The sequence below is a fragment of the Taudactylus pleione genome, unplaced genomic scaffold (assembly GCF_031769625.1).
Source record: "Taudactylus pleione unplaced genomic scaffold, aTauple2 ptg000212l, whole genome shotgun sequence".
In the NCBI taxonomy this organism is placed as follows: Eukaryota; Metazoa; Chordata; class Amphibia; order Anura; family Myobatrachidae; genus Taudactylus; species Taudactylus pleione.
Genome location: NW_028284614.1, coordinates 3,973,331 through 3,990,409, shown reverse-complemented (window position 1 = coordinate 3,990,409; position 17,079 = coordinate 3,973,331).

Sequence of the window (17,079 nt, the reverse complement as noted above, 5' to 3'; positions counted from 1 at the left end):
TGGCAACGCTGACCAACAGAAAAAAGCTTATCTAAGCTTATCTACAGGGGTCACTGGTGGCTAACTAAGGATCCCCAATGTTACTCTTTTCCATATTAAAATGTGTGTGGCCAATTCTAGACCAAGTGGAGCCCAGGGTGAAAGCTTCCATCACTGCCCTCCCCACCTCTTTCCAAAATGTACATATCTCAAGTAACTGTGTAACGTGATATGCGGTTTTCCACAGTAATCTACAATTGTGGATATCTCATCATCTGAGAGCCAGGATCTACACCTGCATTCTTGGCTAGTGTGCCAATATGAGATAGTATGACATACCGGCACTTCTAAATTTGCTGTCTCTGAAGTTTGTCCATAATCTGCAAGCAGATCCCTGATGATTCTGATGGGCTCCTCAAGTCCCTATTCTCTGGCTGCTCCTCACACAGCACGGAGCACATCTCCAAGTCCTAGCAGGCATCTAGGCATCCACAGCATCGGGTGTCCAGCACATCATCCCCCTGGGTATCTGCCATTCATCAGTCACCTGGTGTCCCTTATGGGAGCAGGGAAACAAAAGACTACGCAAGAGATGGGACCTCCCTGCTTTGGCACTGCTGCAAGCCGCTTGCTCCTCACCTGGACTACTCCCAAAGCCTCTGAGCCGGCCCTTGCGAATCATGTGACACGGTTGCTGCCTGCCCCGTGTCCTTCCATGGTCAGCTGACCTGATCCCCTCTGGATGCTGCACTTTTCACAGCTGGAGCCTGGAGGTACAGAAGTCACTCGGCAGCTGGGATCTGGCTCTCTCCGCAGTGGCCTTGCCGTGATCCCAGCACCACCCCTCTGCTCCCCCACCAGATTGGCATCTCATGCCACTGTGTCTACACTATCAGCATCTGGAAATTCTGAGTTACACTGCAGTCATCCACAGAACCACCTGCTGTGATCCGCTGGCGCATCGGGTGCCTGTGATCCTCTGCCAGCCTGATGACATTCTACATGATGGGGACTCACGACTGCACTGCTTACATCTCCAGGTGAGTCACAGCCTGGCCTGCAGGGGATGTTCTTAATTTTCCTTCTTTTTGTCCTCTCATTCGTTGCCCACCTGACCCAAGGTGTTACATCAGGGGGGAGTAATAAGCAGCTCCTAGGCCCATATAAGTCTCCTCACTGGGGATGGACTAGGGATGGCTATTGGCCATCGATAGTTAAGAACCATTAATGGTTAACTGCCAATGGTCAATGGTTTTACATTTAAAGGTAGAGATCCAATGGTTCTCTGCCATCGAGGGCATCCTGAGATCTGATGTTTTTTTTCTTGTTCCCAACATCACGTGGCTTAGCACCACCCCTGCTAAGCCCCGCCCCCAATACTGATTGGTAGCTCCAGATTCTCTTCACGCAATGTTTGCAAAACAAGGTAATGGATCACAGGAGAAGGATCCCTCCAGGTAAAATCTATACTCTAGGGAACACGGGGGGTGAGGGATACAATTTTTTGGAGTTCTCCTGTAAAGTCATCCTGAACTCAAAGTCCTTTCTGACGATTCTTGTCCTAAAGCTGCGCTCCCATTTATATTCCCTCACTGTCTGTAACAGGCACAATTATTTCATACAGTTAAGCGTGGAGTAATATTTTGTTTCTTATTCTTTAATGTAAACATATTTTAATCCATGTTTTCCTCATGTGACGTAGGTCTGGGAAACCATTTTTCCAATGATGAAAGATCTCATCTTAACGTGTTCTGGAACGGCTGCTCTGCTTAGTCAGTGAGGAACGCGGCCTGGAGGACACTGAGGCTAAATGGCGTCATAACGCCCAACATGCTGGGAGGACAGAGGAAGACGCCCCTCCACCCTTCTAAATGATGGCGGCTGTGCCGCCGACCCCAGACTAGTACAATGCTAACGGAGGGACGGCAGGAGCCCTGTCAGCCCGCCCCATGAGTCGCCCCTGTTGTACATGCTTGTCTGCGATACCACCACAGCTATCAATAAATACATTTATATAAAGACCTTTAAATGACTTCTCATTTTTGTGTTGAAAACATAAATACATGGCACAGTTACCTCTCTCTTCCAGCTAAACAGTCAAGAGACATATTTCTTCCTATAGTATTCATGCATGTCCGCATTGCCGCATGCGCCCTAATTTACACTTTACTCAGGAGGCTTGCACCCATAAATATAGTAAAAAGTGTAGGGCTTGATCAGATGTATTACATAGAGATTAGCAGTCCCTATGCTTTCTTTTATGGCCTGTTCCAGCGGTTTGTATAATCCCAAAACAAGCAGAACTAACCTAATATAATGCAAATATGTACATGAGTGTGAGTGATCCATGATGCCTGCTGTGTACAATATGTCTCCCCTCTCATTTACATAACATGCCACCGGCATGGCCAATAAAAAAGTAAAAAATCTACACAATTAGGCATTTTTAGCAACTGGTACTATGCGTGAGTTAGAAAACGGTAATGCCATAAAAAAATAAAATAAATACTATATTATTTCTGTGTATTGGTAATCAGTCCGGTCATTTATGCTAAATTTGCTTTGGAGACACAGAAAACGAAACAGCTGTAATGGCTTTAAAGCATCATGGAAGGTTTGGTGCCTGGTGCAAATGCTCTATTATTATTATTATTATTATTATTACATGTTATTTAGAGGGCACCACAAGAGGTCCGCAGTGCCGTACATACAGTAAAGGGTACACTGAACATTACAGTACAATACAGTAACCAACTTATAAACAGAGCACAAGTAACAATTAGCAACACAATTCCCCATACACAGTACAGCTGGGAAGGTGAAGGCTGTCATAGAAGTGCTAGAGAAGAAGGCTGTGAGAGAGTGGGGACGAGGACCCTGCTCCTAGGAGCTTACAATCTAGGGATGCTCTATAAAGTGTATTAATATAATACATATTCCTACAGCCCGTATATTACATGGGCAAAAGGCGTGTGGCATAACTGATTGGTGGCTGGGTCACGGTAATATGAATAATCATAGAGGCACACTGCTTAGACCTAGCAATGGTTGGGGTCAGCATCAATGTTTTATACCAACAATGTTATTGTAATGAAAACACACAATGGGTCACATCCCTAGTCAGTATCTTGGGATTGTAGTCAGTAAAAAACTGTCCAAGGCTCAGTGTCCTAGATCTAGTAACTTGGCGACTGGCTATCCCCTGCCTATTATTATCATTATGCTGGGACACTGGTAGTGTAGTCACCAGATGATGAACGGCTAGAGGTTTCATATTTTGACTTTATTTTCGGCAATATTTTGGCAGTGACCAGATGTGATATCTCTACTATAAAGTCTTGGCATGCGCACGGCGTGGCCCCAAGCCACCTCCCCTTACTTTAATCACAGGGATCGACAGACACTAATCCCAACTGTATATAGGGGGGTGGTGCATCTCAGCAGTGACAGCGGGTGCTCCAATCCAGAGCCGCCACATCATCAGCCAGCTCTGCCCAGGAAGAGGTGGGTGGTCTGTGCTGGGGAATTCTGGCTATGTGGGAGGCATGTCATGTACACCCCTCACCATGCACGTAGCTATAGTGGGTGCCATTGCTAAGGGGCCCAGGGGAATAGGGGGTCTCAAACCTAGGTCTTATAGTTGTCTGCCAAGTTCCCGTAATTGCCTGTTAAGCAGCTGGGTCTGACTCATGGTCCACTTTGAAAAGGGGAAATCATCAGTGCTTATATAGGTGGTGGTCTCTGTGTCTCTCCAAGTCAGTAAATCTCCACACTTCTGCGCTCCTGTTTCATCGCGAACGACCGATCGGACATACATACTATATGATGTATACGATATATATTGTTCCGATCTGCGCCTGAGCAATATATCATATGATACATTGTATAATGGGCCTGGTTCAGAGTTGGGAATAGAGTAAAAAAGAGCACGTAACTGCATGCATATGCCCCCCTTGCATTGCAGCATGGTTTGTCCAGGTGCACAGTTATTTGCTATTTCTTACTCTATTCCCAACTCTGACACAGGTCCAGTGTGTACCCAGCTTTACCCAGCTTTAGCTCTCCGATTGTTTATGAGCCTGTTGCAGTCAATCAGTTCCTTCCTGTTTGAGATGTGTAATAGGCAGCAGCATCTGTAGTAAACGAAACACCCATATATCAGACCATACTGTGATACTATATAGGGGCCTATTTATAATTTTTCTCAAATAGACCCCAAAGACTACAATTTTCTATCTCCGCTTATTGCATCTATAAGAACTTATTGTTCAAGAAACTCTTGCAGGTAGGCTCCTGTCCCGGCAAAGAGCGTAGACATAAAGTCTTAGCGGACGATGTCACGTTACTGCCTGTCCTCACACTGTGCATGCACGCTACAATTTTGGGGAGGGGCATGGAGGCCGTCAAAGAGGGATCAACTTCTCAGTTTATAATGTCTTCATAGAGACCAAGCGGCTAACGCCAACTGCAGATGGTGTTGGCTAAAGGGGACAAGTTCCGTTTTTTAGGAGCTTGGTAAATTGTGCCAGATCACAGTTCCCGTTGAGGATAATGGAAACTGCCATCAGCAGTATTAGCATAATGCAAGAGATATATCTGATATATCCTCTGCTAGGCTCTGCTTACATTGCCCCAGAGATAAAAGAAGGGAAGTGGGAGAGAAAAAAGGTAAGACAGAAAAGGGGGAGGGGGGGAGAGAGCGACAGGGAATGTTTCCAGCATGGGCCATCTGAGTAACCTGAAGCTCCCTCACCCTGGCCGGATCCTGGCCGCTTGTGAGGCCAGGAAATCTGCATCCTCCCACACAGACCTGGCCTCTGCACTCCTAGGAAAGGGTTTCTAGGAACGCAGGCCAGCGCCACCCCCTCCCCGCCCCCAACCAGTATGAGCATGTCAGTCATGCTGCAGCTTGGGGGCACGCAGGACTCTCATGCACAGATTCTCCACCATCGGTAATGTATATAAATAAACCATCGGGTTTACGTACATTTCTGAATCAGGCCCTTGGTGCCCAATTCAGAGATGGCCGCGACTTCTGTTGCAGCCGCCACTGTGAAAAATTATGCTAATGCTGTCTTTTGAGATGTCAACCAGGCTGCAGCTCTAATCCGCCATGGGGGACACAAAGGCGCATTATTGAGCGGACATCAGCCGCTCCAGCGGACTTCTTAGCAACCTTACTGCTAAAAACAGAGAAAAAAGAAACTCCTTTTGTGGGGCACTCTCTGATTATAGATGAAAGTATGATATAGATTAAAATATAAATCTTTATTGATTATCATTAAAATAATGCTGCCAAAAGCCTACAATCATGAACAATAAGTGCCACCACACAGGAAGGCCTATCAGAACTTAATGGATCTCCATGCAGTTTGATCTGCATCCGACGGAGGTAACCATGAGGGCACAGCACAGTGCATTATGGACGCATGCATAAAAAGTCAAGCACCCAACCAAGTCAGCACCAGAGACGTGATGAGAGGGACAGAGGGGCCTATTCATCATCGAAGGCTGTACGGCCTCTGACAATGAAGTTTTGAACTCGCTACGAGGGATACTTAAGTATCCAACTCGCAGCGGGGGAAACCTGACACCGAAGCTATTCATCCTTTCTCCGATGAGGGGACAGTGGCTCCAAAAAGCAGTTGGCCCCGTGGAGAGTATCGCAGCTACAAATGTAGCTGCGTTATTTACCTGCTCCCTGTCGTCCTGAGGTCACGCATGCGCAGAGCGGCCAGGGAGGTAGTGAGGAGGCGGCGGAGGGATCCGCTCGGATCCCTCTTCACATCCCGGAACTCCTTCCCATAGGAAGGAGTGGGGATCTGAGAACAAGCTCAGTTGGAAGATGGCGCTTGTTCTCGGCAACAAACTCCGAAAACTTTCAGTTTTCAGAGTTTGCTGAATACCAAGGGGGTCCTATCGTACCCCTAATGATGAGTGGCCCGGTAACTTAAGTATGCGGAAACTAGCGCTTCCGCCTGGTTACCGGGCCATTTCTCGTTTGATGAATAGGAGAGAGAGAGGGAGGGAGATGAGGACAAGAGAGATGGGAAAATGGGGAAAGAAAGAAGAGAAGAAAAAGAGAAGCAATGGGCACAATAGCTATTAGTAACTATATAAGCAGCCTATACAATAATATCTCCAGCATAAACAGTCACATACAACAACCAATAGTCAGAGATGGAAGAAAAACACAAAATGGTTATTAATGAATCAGATATTCTACACATGATGGGCTATATTTACTAACGTGCGGGTTTTTGGAAGTGAAGATGTTGCCCATAGCAACCAGATTCTACATAGCATTTATCTAGCACCTCTAGAAGATAATAGCTAGAATCTGATTGGTTGCTATAGGCAACATCTACACTTCTAATAACCCGAACCTTAGTAAATATACCCCGATGACTCTATAATTCATCTCCTTTGTTTCCTTTGTAAAATTCCTTTGTAGTGTTTTCCAGGGGGTGCAAAAAAAAATAATATTTTTTCTGTGTTTGTGAATTGTGTGCACTGTGGCTGCACGTGCATCAACAAAGGAATAGCGCCAAGCGTGCGCCTGTGTCCCATAAGTAAAAGGCCGGCTGGCTTGTCCATTAAAGGGTGCTGTAACCCCCAAAGGGCACTCCAAACAAAATAAAATAAAAAATTTTTTTGTTTGTGAATTGTGTGTGCAGTAGCCGCACGTGCATCAACAAAGTATTGCCAAGCGTGCGCCTGTGTCATAAGTAAAGGGCCGGCTGGCTTGTCCGTTAAAGGGTGCTGTAACCCCCAAAGGGCACTCCAAACAAAATAAAAAAATATTTTCTGTGTTTGTGAATTGTGTGCACTGTGGCTGCACGTGCATCAACAAAGGAGCAGCGCCAAGCATGCGCCTGTGTCCCATAAGTAAAGGGCCAGCTGGCTCATTTGTTAAATGGTGGTGTAACCCACAAAGTGCACTACTCTCCAGCAAAAATAAAAAAATATTTTTTGTGTTTGTGTGCGCCTTAGCTGCTCGTATATATCAATATAACATAAATGGAGGACCAAACTTTCTCCGATAAAAATAAAATAAAAATAAAATAGGGAAAGATCAAGAACCACTTCCTCCTAGTGCTGTTGCTGCTGCTGGGAGTTGTTCATCATCCCAGAGAGGAAGTAGGAACACCACTAATTTTACTAAACAATTGACCCTCCAACAGTCCCTAGCGAGGAGGATGAAGTACGACAGCAGTCATCCTGAAGCAAAACGTATAACTGAGGCCTTGACTGCTATGTTGGTGTTAGACGTGCGTCCGGTATCCGTCATTAGTGCAGCGGGATTTAGACAATTGATGGAGGTAGTGTGTCCCCGGTTCCAAATCCCGTCTAGATTCCACCTGCATCCTCAAAGCAGCAGCAACAAGCGTGCGTCTGTCTGTTAAAGGGTGGTGTAACCCTCAAAGTGCGCTCCACAAACAATAAAAAAATTATTCTCTTGTTTTCTGTCTTTGCGAAATGTGTGGGCTGTAGCCGCACCTGCATCCTTAAAGCAGCAGCGACAAGCGTGCGTCTGTCTGTTAAAGGGTGGTTTAACCCTCAAAGTGCGCTCCACAAACAATAAGAAAATTCTTCTTTTTTTTCCTGTCTTTGTGAAATGTGTGGGCTGTAGCTGCACCTGCATCCTTAAAGAAGCAGCGACAAGCGTGCGTCTGTCTGTTAAAGGGTGGTGTAACCCTCAAAGTGCGCTCCACAAACAATAAAAAAATTCTTCTTTTTTTTCCTGTCTATGTGAAATGTGTGGGCTGTAGCCGCACCTGTATCCTTAAAGCAGCAGCGACAAGTGTGCGTCTGTCTGTTAAAGGGTGGTGTAACCCTCAAAGTGCGCTCCACAAACAATAAAAAAATTCTTTTTTTTCCTGTCTTTGTGAATTGTGTGGGCTGTAGCCGCACCTGCATCCTCAAAGCAGCAGCGACAAGCGTGCGTCTGTCTGTTAAAGGATTACATCGGTGACAGCATCCAAGTAGGCATGTCAGACAGTCCGTACATGTACTGGCAGGAAAAAGAGGCAATTTGGAGGCCCCTGTACAAACTGGCTCTATTTTACCTGAGTTGCCCCGCCTCCAGTGTGCACTCCGAAAGAGTGTTTAGTGCAGCCGGGAACCTTGTCAGCAATAGGCCTAGGAGGTTGCTTCCACAAAATGTGGAGAAGATGATGTTCATAAAAATGAATTATCAACTCTTCCAGGGAGACCAGCCTCCAGAACGTACAGAAGGACCTGTGGTGGTGGATTCCAGCGGGGATGAGTTAATACTCTGTGAGGATGAGGATGTACACAACACTGAAGAGGGTGAGGAATCGGTGGATGAGGAGGATGAGGACGACATCTTGCCTCCGTAGAGCCAGTTTGTGCAGGGACAGATTAATTGCCAGCTTGTTTTGTGGGGGCCCAAACGAACCAATCATTTCAGCCACAGTCGTGTGGCAGACCCTGGCGCTGAAATGATTGGTTTGTTAAAGTGTGCATGTCCTGTTTATACAACATAAGGGTGGGTGGGAGGGCCCAAGGACAATTCCATCTTGCACCTCTTTTTTTTCTTTGCATTATGTTCTGTTTGGGGCCTAGTTTTTCAAACTGCCATCCTGTCTGCCACTGCAGTGTCACTCCTAGATGGGCCACGTGTTTGTGCCGCCCACTCGTATCTCTTAGCATAGTCATCCACAGTGGTGGGCTGGGCCGGGGGGCAGGGTGCCATGTGCCCCCCGCGCCGCAGCATCATGCGGGCCACGGGCCGGTGCAGTCTGTGTCACTGTGACACAGACTGCACCGCATGTGTAGCGCTGACCGGACGGAGTTCGGTCAGCGCTACACTGACAAACACAGCCGCCGGCTCCGGCAGCTGTGTGTTTGTTGTAAGCAGCAGCCAATGAGAGTCTGTCAGACTCTCATTAGCTGCTGCTGCGCCCACTGCGGCAGCCGCTCCATCTTCTGGCTCCCGCAGTGGGCAATGGGAAAGACGTCATGACGTCATATGACGGAGGAGCAGATGGCGGCGGCGGGAGCGGGGATTCAGGTAAGTGTTTTTTTTATTTTGTTTTTTATATTATGTGTGTCTACTGGGGGGAGGGTCTGGCAGTACTGGGGGCACTACAAAGGGGGGGACTACTACTACTGGGGGCATTACAAGGGGGGCGGGGGACTACAACTACTGGGGACTACTACTACTGGGGACTACTACTACTGGGGGCACTATAAGGGGACTACTACTCCTGGGGGCACTACAAGGGGGATGGGGGACTACTTCTACTGGGGACACTACAAGGGGGGGACTACTACTACTGGGGGCACTACAAGGGGGATGGGACTACTACTACTGGGGACTACTACTACTGGGGGCACTATAAGGGGACTACTACTACTGGGGGCACTACAAGGGGGGTGGGGGACTACTACTACTGGGGACACTACAAGGGGGGGACTACTACTACTGGGGGCACTACAAGGGGGAGGGGACTACTACTACTGGGGACTACTACTACTGGGGGCACTATAAGGGGACTACTACTACTACTGGCGGCACTACAAGGGGGGTGGGGGACTACTACTACTGGGGACACTACAAGGGGGGGACTACTACTACTGGGGACACTACAAGGGGGGGACTACTACTGGGGGCACTACAGGGGGGGACTACTACTACTACTGGGGGCACTACAAGGGGGGGGCTACTACTACTGGGGGCACTGCAAAGGGGGAGGACTACTACTACTGGGGGCACTACAAAGGGGGGGCTACTACTACTGGGGGCACTACAAGGGGGGGGCTACTACTGGGGGCACTACTGGAGGCCTGCATAAGGGTGTTCTCTCCTGTGGCACACGGGGGCACTACATATGGGCACTATGACAGGGGGCTGCCCTAATCTTTATTTTTACCTTACATTAATCCCATATGGACCCGCCTCCTCCCTGGAACACTTGAGGGGAGGGGGTGAGGAGGGTCGGCGCCGTAGCACGCATATTCTTCGGACACCCTGGCTACACGCTACTCCTCTGCCAGGGCCGCCTGCATGCATTTGCCCCCCAGGCTAAAAGTTGCCAGCCAGCCCCTGGTCATCCAGCTACCTCGGTGCAACCTTTTGAACATAAAAACACTATTGTGAGGCGTGAGGTGTTCAGAATAGACTGGAAATTAGTGGAAATTAAGGTTATTGAGGTTAATAATAGCATAGGAGCAGAAAAACCCACAAATTCTGTGATTTTAGCTGTTTTTATGCTTTTTTTAAAAAAAATTCAGATCCAAAACACAAAACCCAGAACCCAAAACACGGAAGGGTGGTTTTGGCAAAACCAATCCAGATCCAAAACACGAAGAAAGATCCAGATCCAAAACACAAAACACGAAAAAAGTGGCCGGTGCACACCCCTAGTAGAATCTGATTGGTTGCTGTGGGCAACAACTCCGTTTCTAAAAACCCTGCACTTTAGTACATATACCCCAGAGAATCTATGGTGTCAAGTTCAAATTAAGTAATATATAATGTTACAGTATGTAGACACTTTCTACCCAGTTCCAGGTAAAATAACCCAGACATCTCAATGAGTCGGCATTAGAGTTACTCACCAGAGTTATATCATATTTACAAGGTGTTAATGGTGGGGCCCATAGCCTAGGGAGGAAACACTGTTAATGGCTGGTGACTTGCAGCTTGTTTTATTACCTGCTTTGCTGTTATTTTATGCTCTGCTCAGTTTTTCAGTTCTGCATCATTTTCTGCAGCACGTTCGTGAAAGCCAGGTCTTCATTCTTGTACTTTTCTGTAATTAAAAAGACATTATGCAGGATAATCGGTGCCTGTTCCTCATCTGTCAAATATATTATCTTTGTCACGTTCTGACATCAGCATGAAAAATCGAGATGTAGTGATGACATATAAGCAATAAAAGCGTGACGGGCGCCAATAGTACCGATTCTCACAGTATAAACTTCATTTCTAAAAGGTCCCAGGTAGATTACAGGATCATCTGGGAGGATCCGCTTATGGTCTAATGTGTCCTGATTATTCCAGTCTGGAACACTGTAAGGCACGTTACAGAGTTGTTTAGAAAATTTTTCACACCCCTTATGTATTATACTATTATTATTATTATTATGTGCATTTATATATAGGGAGCCACACAGGTTCCGCACAAAGCCGTAATACAAAGTATAGATAATTACATGTGTACACGTAATGGCATTGGTCTGATTCAGTGTTGTACACAAACACGATGGCTTGCGTACACCACCGATTGTGATAAACCTATGTCTGCGCGGAATCTGTACTGAGCATGTGTTGCGAAATCGGTCGCAGTTACATGATTGACATCTTTAATGAAATGCATGTTACAGAGAGTTTGCATGTTTATGTGCACAGCAGCCGACATACCGCACCACATTGGCAGGATCAGTTTGGCTTACTTTGGGAGGTATCTGGTCATCACCAGATATGCCAATGAAGACGTCATGGACTTTACTCTGAGATACCAGCAGGTCACACTCGGCAGACATACCTCCCAAAATCTCAGCTCTAGAAATCGGGACAAGGGGCATGACCATGTCACCACTGAGGCGTGTCCAGACCCCCAGGGTGTGCCCAGTGGTTGTGACGCACTAGGCTGTCACTTGCCCTCCCCTCAAACACCCATTAATGGCAACACGCACCAGTAGCAAGTGTATGAAGCAATATATATCACCCAACTTTCCCACTGTGGGACAGACATGTGCATGTGGTGGATGGTGAGACAGAATTTTTTTAAAGTTAGGACTGTACTGCCTGAGCTGGGGCATTTGGGAGATACTGGGGGAAATGTATCAATCCTTCAAAAAAGTGGAGAAGTTTCCCTACCTAGCATGTTATAGAATGTATGTGATAAGTGCTAGTTAGAAGCTGACTTGTTACTAAGAGCAAAACCTCCATTGTCCACTTCCCCACTCTGTGAAGGTGTGTATATATATATATGCAATGCAGGGTGCGTGGTTACAACCAGCAAAAAAAGGGGCGTGGCCTCATATTTAGGTGTGTGGCCTCACGGATGGGGGCGCTGCCTCACGGGTAGGTGCGTGGCCTCACTGTCCGTTCCCCCATGTTAGTCACTCCGGGGGTCCCAGACATGCGGACTGCCCCTGGAGACCAGTCTGTGTGCAGTGCCGGCTCCCTCACTGTGTAAGGAGCTGAGTTCTGCACATAATGCTACAGTGCAGGACCTCGGAGGGTGCCACCCAGGTGCTCCCCGCACCTACAGCACCCCCCTTGTGGCGCCACTGTATATATTGTACATATACATACAGTGGTCAAAGTGGGAATTTTGAAGTGGGATTGGTATGGAGAATATGGGTGTGGTCACGTGTCACAAGGGGTGTGACTACATATCACAAGGGGTGTGATGACTCAAAACAGAGGCGTGTCATGCATCCATCTCGCATTCTTTCCTTTTGTCTCTCAAGCTTTGTACTTCTCACTCCATCCTTCCATCTATTTGTAACCTCCTGCATCTCTCACTCCATCCTTCCATCTATCTGTAACCTCCTGCATCTCTCACTCCATCCTTCCATCTATCTGTAACCTCCTGCATCTCTCACTCCATCCTTCCATCTATTTGTAACCTCCTGTATCTCTCACTCCATCCTTCCATCTATTTGTAATCTCATGCGTCTCTCACTCCATCCTTCCATCTATTTGTAACCTCCTGTATCTCTCACTCCATCCTTCCATCTATTTGTAGCCTCATGCGTCTCTCACTCCATCCTTCCATCTATCTGTAACCTCCTGCGTCTCTCACTCCATCCTTCCATCTATCTGTAACCTCCTGCATCTCTCACTCCATCCTTCCATCTATTTGTAACCTTGTGCGTCTCTCACTTCATCCTTCCATCTATTTGTAACCTCCTGCATCTCTCACTCCATCCTTCCATCTATTTGTAACCTCCTGCATCTCTCACTCCATCCTTCCATCTATTTGTAACCTCCTGCATCTCTCACTCCATCCTTCCATCTATTTGTAACCTCCTGCGTCTCTCACTCCATCCTTCCATCCATTTGTAACCTCCTGCGTCTCTCACTCCATCCATCTATTTGTAACCTCCTGCGTCTCTCTCACTCCATCCTTCCTTCTATTTGTAACCGCCTGCATCTCTCACTCCATCCTTCCATCTATTTGTAACCTCCTGTATCTCTCACTCTATCCTTCCATCTATTTGTAATCTCATGCATCTCTCACTCCATCCTTCTATCTATTTGTAACCTCCTGTATCTCTCACTCCATCCTTCCATCTATTTGTAGCCTCATGCGTCTCTCACTCCATCCTTCCATCTATCTGTAACCTCCTGCGTCTCTCACTCCATCCTTCCATCTATCTGTAACCTCCTGCATCTCTCACTCCATCCTTCCATCTATTTGTAACCTCATGCGTCTCTCACTTCATCCTTCCATCTATTTGTAACCTCCTGCGTCTCTCACTCCATCCTTCCATCTATCTGTAACCTCCTGCATCTCTCACTCCATCCTTCCATCTATTTGTAACCTTGTGCGTCTCTCACTTCATCCTTCCATCTATCTGTAACCTCCTGCATCTCTCACTCCATCCTTCCATCTATTTGTAACCTCCTGCATCTCTCACTCCATCCTTCCATCTATTTGTAACCTCCTGCATCTCTCACTCCATCCTTCCATCTATTTGTAACCTCCTGCGTCTCTCACTCCATCCTTCCATCTATTTGTAACCTCCTGCATCTCTCACTCCATCCTTCCATCTATTTGTAACATCCTGCATCTCTCACTCCATCCTTCCATCCATTTGTAACCTCCTGCGTCTCTCACTCCATCCATCTATTTGTAACCTCCTGCGTCTCTCTCACTCCATCCTTCCTTCTATTTGTAACCGCCTGCATCTCTCACTCCATCCTTCCATCTATTTGTAACCTCCTGTATCTCTCACTCTATCCTTCCATCTATTTGTAATCTCATGCGTCTCTCACTCCATCCTTCTATCTATTTGTAACCTCCTGTATCTCTCACTCCATCCTTCCATCTATTTGTAGCCTCATGCGTCTCTCACTCCATCCTTCCATCTATCTGTAACCTCCTGCGTCTCTCACTCCATCCTTCCATCTATCTGTAACCTCCTGCATCTCTCACTCCATCCTTCCATCTATTTGTAACCTCATGCGTCTCTCACTTCATCCTTCCATCTATTTGTAACCTCCTGCATCTCTCACTCCATCCTTCCATCTATTTGTAACCTCCTGCATCTCTCACTCCATCCTTCCATCTATTTGTAACCTCCTGCGTCTCTCACTCCATCCTTCCATCTATTTGTAACCTCCTGCATCTCTCACTCCATCCTTCCATCTATTTGTACCCTCCTGCATCTCTCACTCCATCCTTCCATCCATTTGTAACCTCCTGCGTCTCTCACTCCATCCATCTATTTGTAACCTCCTGCGTCTCTCACTCCATCCTTCCATCTATTTGTAACCTCCTGCATCTCACTCCATAGTTCCATCTATCTGTAACCTCCTGCATCTCTCACTCCATCCTTCCATCTATTTGTAACCTCCTGCATCTCTCACTCCATCCTTCCATCTATTTGTAACCTCCTGCGTCTCTCACTCCATCCTTCCATCTATCTGTAACCTCCTGCGTCTCTCACTCCATCGTTCCATCTATTTGTAACCTCCTGCATCTCTCACTCCATCCTTCCATCTATTTGTAACCTCCTGCATCTCTCACTCCATCCTTCCATCTATTTGTAACCTCCTGCGTCTCTCACTCCATCCTTCCATCTATTTGTAACCTCCTGCATCTCTCACTCCATCCTTCCATCTATTTGTACCCTCCTGCATCTCTCACTCCATCCTTCCATCTATTTGTAACCTGCTGCGTCTCTCACTCCATCCTTCCATCTATTTGTAACCTCCTGCGTCTCTCACTCCATCCTTCCATCTATTTGTAACCTCCTGCGTCTCTCACTCTATCCTTCCATCTATCTGTAACCTCCTGCGTCTCTCACTCCATCCTTCCATCTATTTGTAACCTCCTGCGTCTCTCACTCCATCCTTCCATCTATTTGTACCCTCCTGCATCTCTCACTCCATCCTTCCATCTATTTGTAACCTGCTGCATCTCTCACTCCATCCTTCCATCTATTTGTAACCTCCTGCGTCTCTCACTCCTCCTTCCATCCATTTGTAACCTCCTGCGTCTCTCACTCCATCCTTCCATCTATTTGTACCCTCCTGCATCTCTCACTCCATCCTTCCATCTATTTGTAACCTGCTGCATCTCTCACTCCATCCTTCCATCTATCTGTAACCTCCTGCATCTCTCACTCCATCCTTCCATCTATTTGTAACCTCATGCGTCTCTCACTTCATCCTTCCATCTATTTGTAACCTCCTGCATCTCTCACTCCATCCTTCCATCTATTTGTAACCTCCTGCATCTCTCACTCCATCCTTCCATCTATTTGTAACCTCCTGCATCTCTCTCTCCATCCTTCCATCTATTTGTAACCTCCTGCGTCTCTCACTCCATCCTTCCATCTATTTGTAACCTCCTGCGTCTCTCACTCCATCCTTCCATCTATTTGTAACCTCCTGCGTCTCTCACTCCATTCTTCCATCCATTTGTAACCTCCTGCATCTCTCACTCCATCCTTCCATCTATTTGTAACCTCCTGCGTCTCTCACTCCATCCTTCCATCTATTTGTAACCTCCTGCATCTCTCACTCCATCCTTCCATCTATTTGTACCCTCCTGCATCTCTCACTCCATCCTTCCATCTATTTGTAACCTCCTGCATCTCTCACTCCATCCTTCCATCTATTTGTAACCTCCTGCGTCTCTCACTCCATCCTTCCATCTATCTGTAACCTCCTGCATCTCTCACTCCGTCCTTCCATCTATTTGTAACCTCCTGCATCTCTCACTCCATCCTTCCATCTATTTGTAACCTCCTGCATCTCTCACTCCATCCTTCCATCTATTTGTACCCTCCTGCGTCTCTCACTCCATCCTTCCATCTATTTGTAACCTGCTGCATCTCTCACTCCATCCTTCCATCTATTTCTAACCTCCTGCGTCTCTCACTCCATCCTTCCATCTATTTGTAACCTCCTGCATCTCTCACTCCATCCTTCCATCTATTTGTAACCTGCTGCGTCTCTCACTCCATCCTTCCATCTATCTGTAACCTCCTGCGTCTCTCACTCCATCCTTCCATCTATTTGTACCCTCCTGCATCTCTCACTCCATCCTTCCATCTATTTGTAACCTGCTGCGTCTCTCACTCCATCCTTCCATCTATCTGTAACCTCCTGCGTCTCTCACTCCCTGCTTCCTTTTCTCATCCCCTGTGCCTCTTACTTTACATGTTTGTTAAATGCCCAGACGTAGGTTAATAGAACACACAACAGTAAAGTGCACAACATAGGAATAACTGAGCATGTAATATACCCTCCTTTACAGGCAAAGATTTGTCATGATAATTCTTTGTATTGTACTGCAAACTAATGCACTGAGACAACTACTTAGTTTTCTATATTTTCTGTTGTCTTGAATGTATTATACCTATGTGTTTTACTCCTTCTGATGGTGCATACACACGGTCAGATTTTCTGTCAGATCTGAACGATAACGATTTAAAAAATCGTTCAATCATTCATATCTGAAAGAAAATCTGACCTGTGAGCCTGCAACGATGAACGATGAGCGTTCCCGCATGTCAGATTACGATATCTGACATCTGATGTGTTTGCAGTCAGATTTGGACGATTCCATTCGTTTTAATACAGTATAAAATCGTTCAATCGTTCAAATCGTTGGTAAAATCGTTCACCTCACATATCTGACCGTGTGTATGCGCCATTAGACTAGCCAGATACAACAGGCAAATCCTACTAAGATTCCTAGTATTACTGTATTAATGAGTTGTATCACTGTATTATTTATTATTTCTCAGGTCATGGGGTGTCCCGACTTTGCTGCCAGAGTAAAACATTTTGGGATGCTCCTTACACATTATTTGCGATTCATGTCTGTTCGGCAGCGATCCTGTTCATGAGTAATGGCATTGCGGTGAGACATACTGTATATA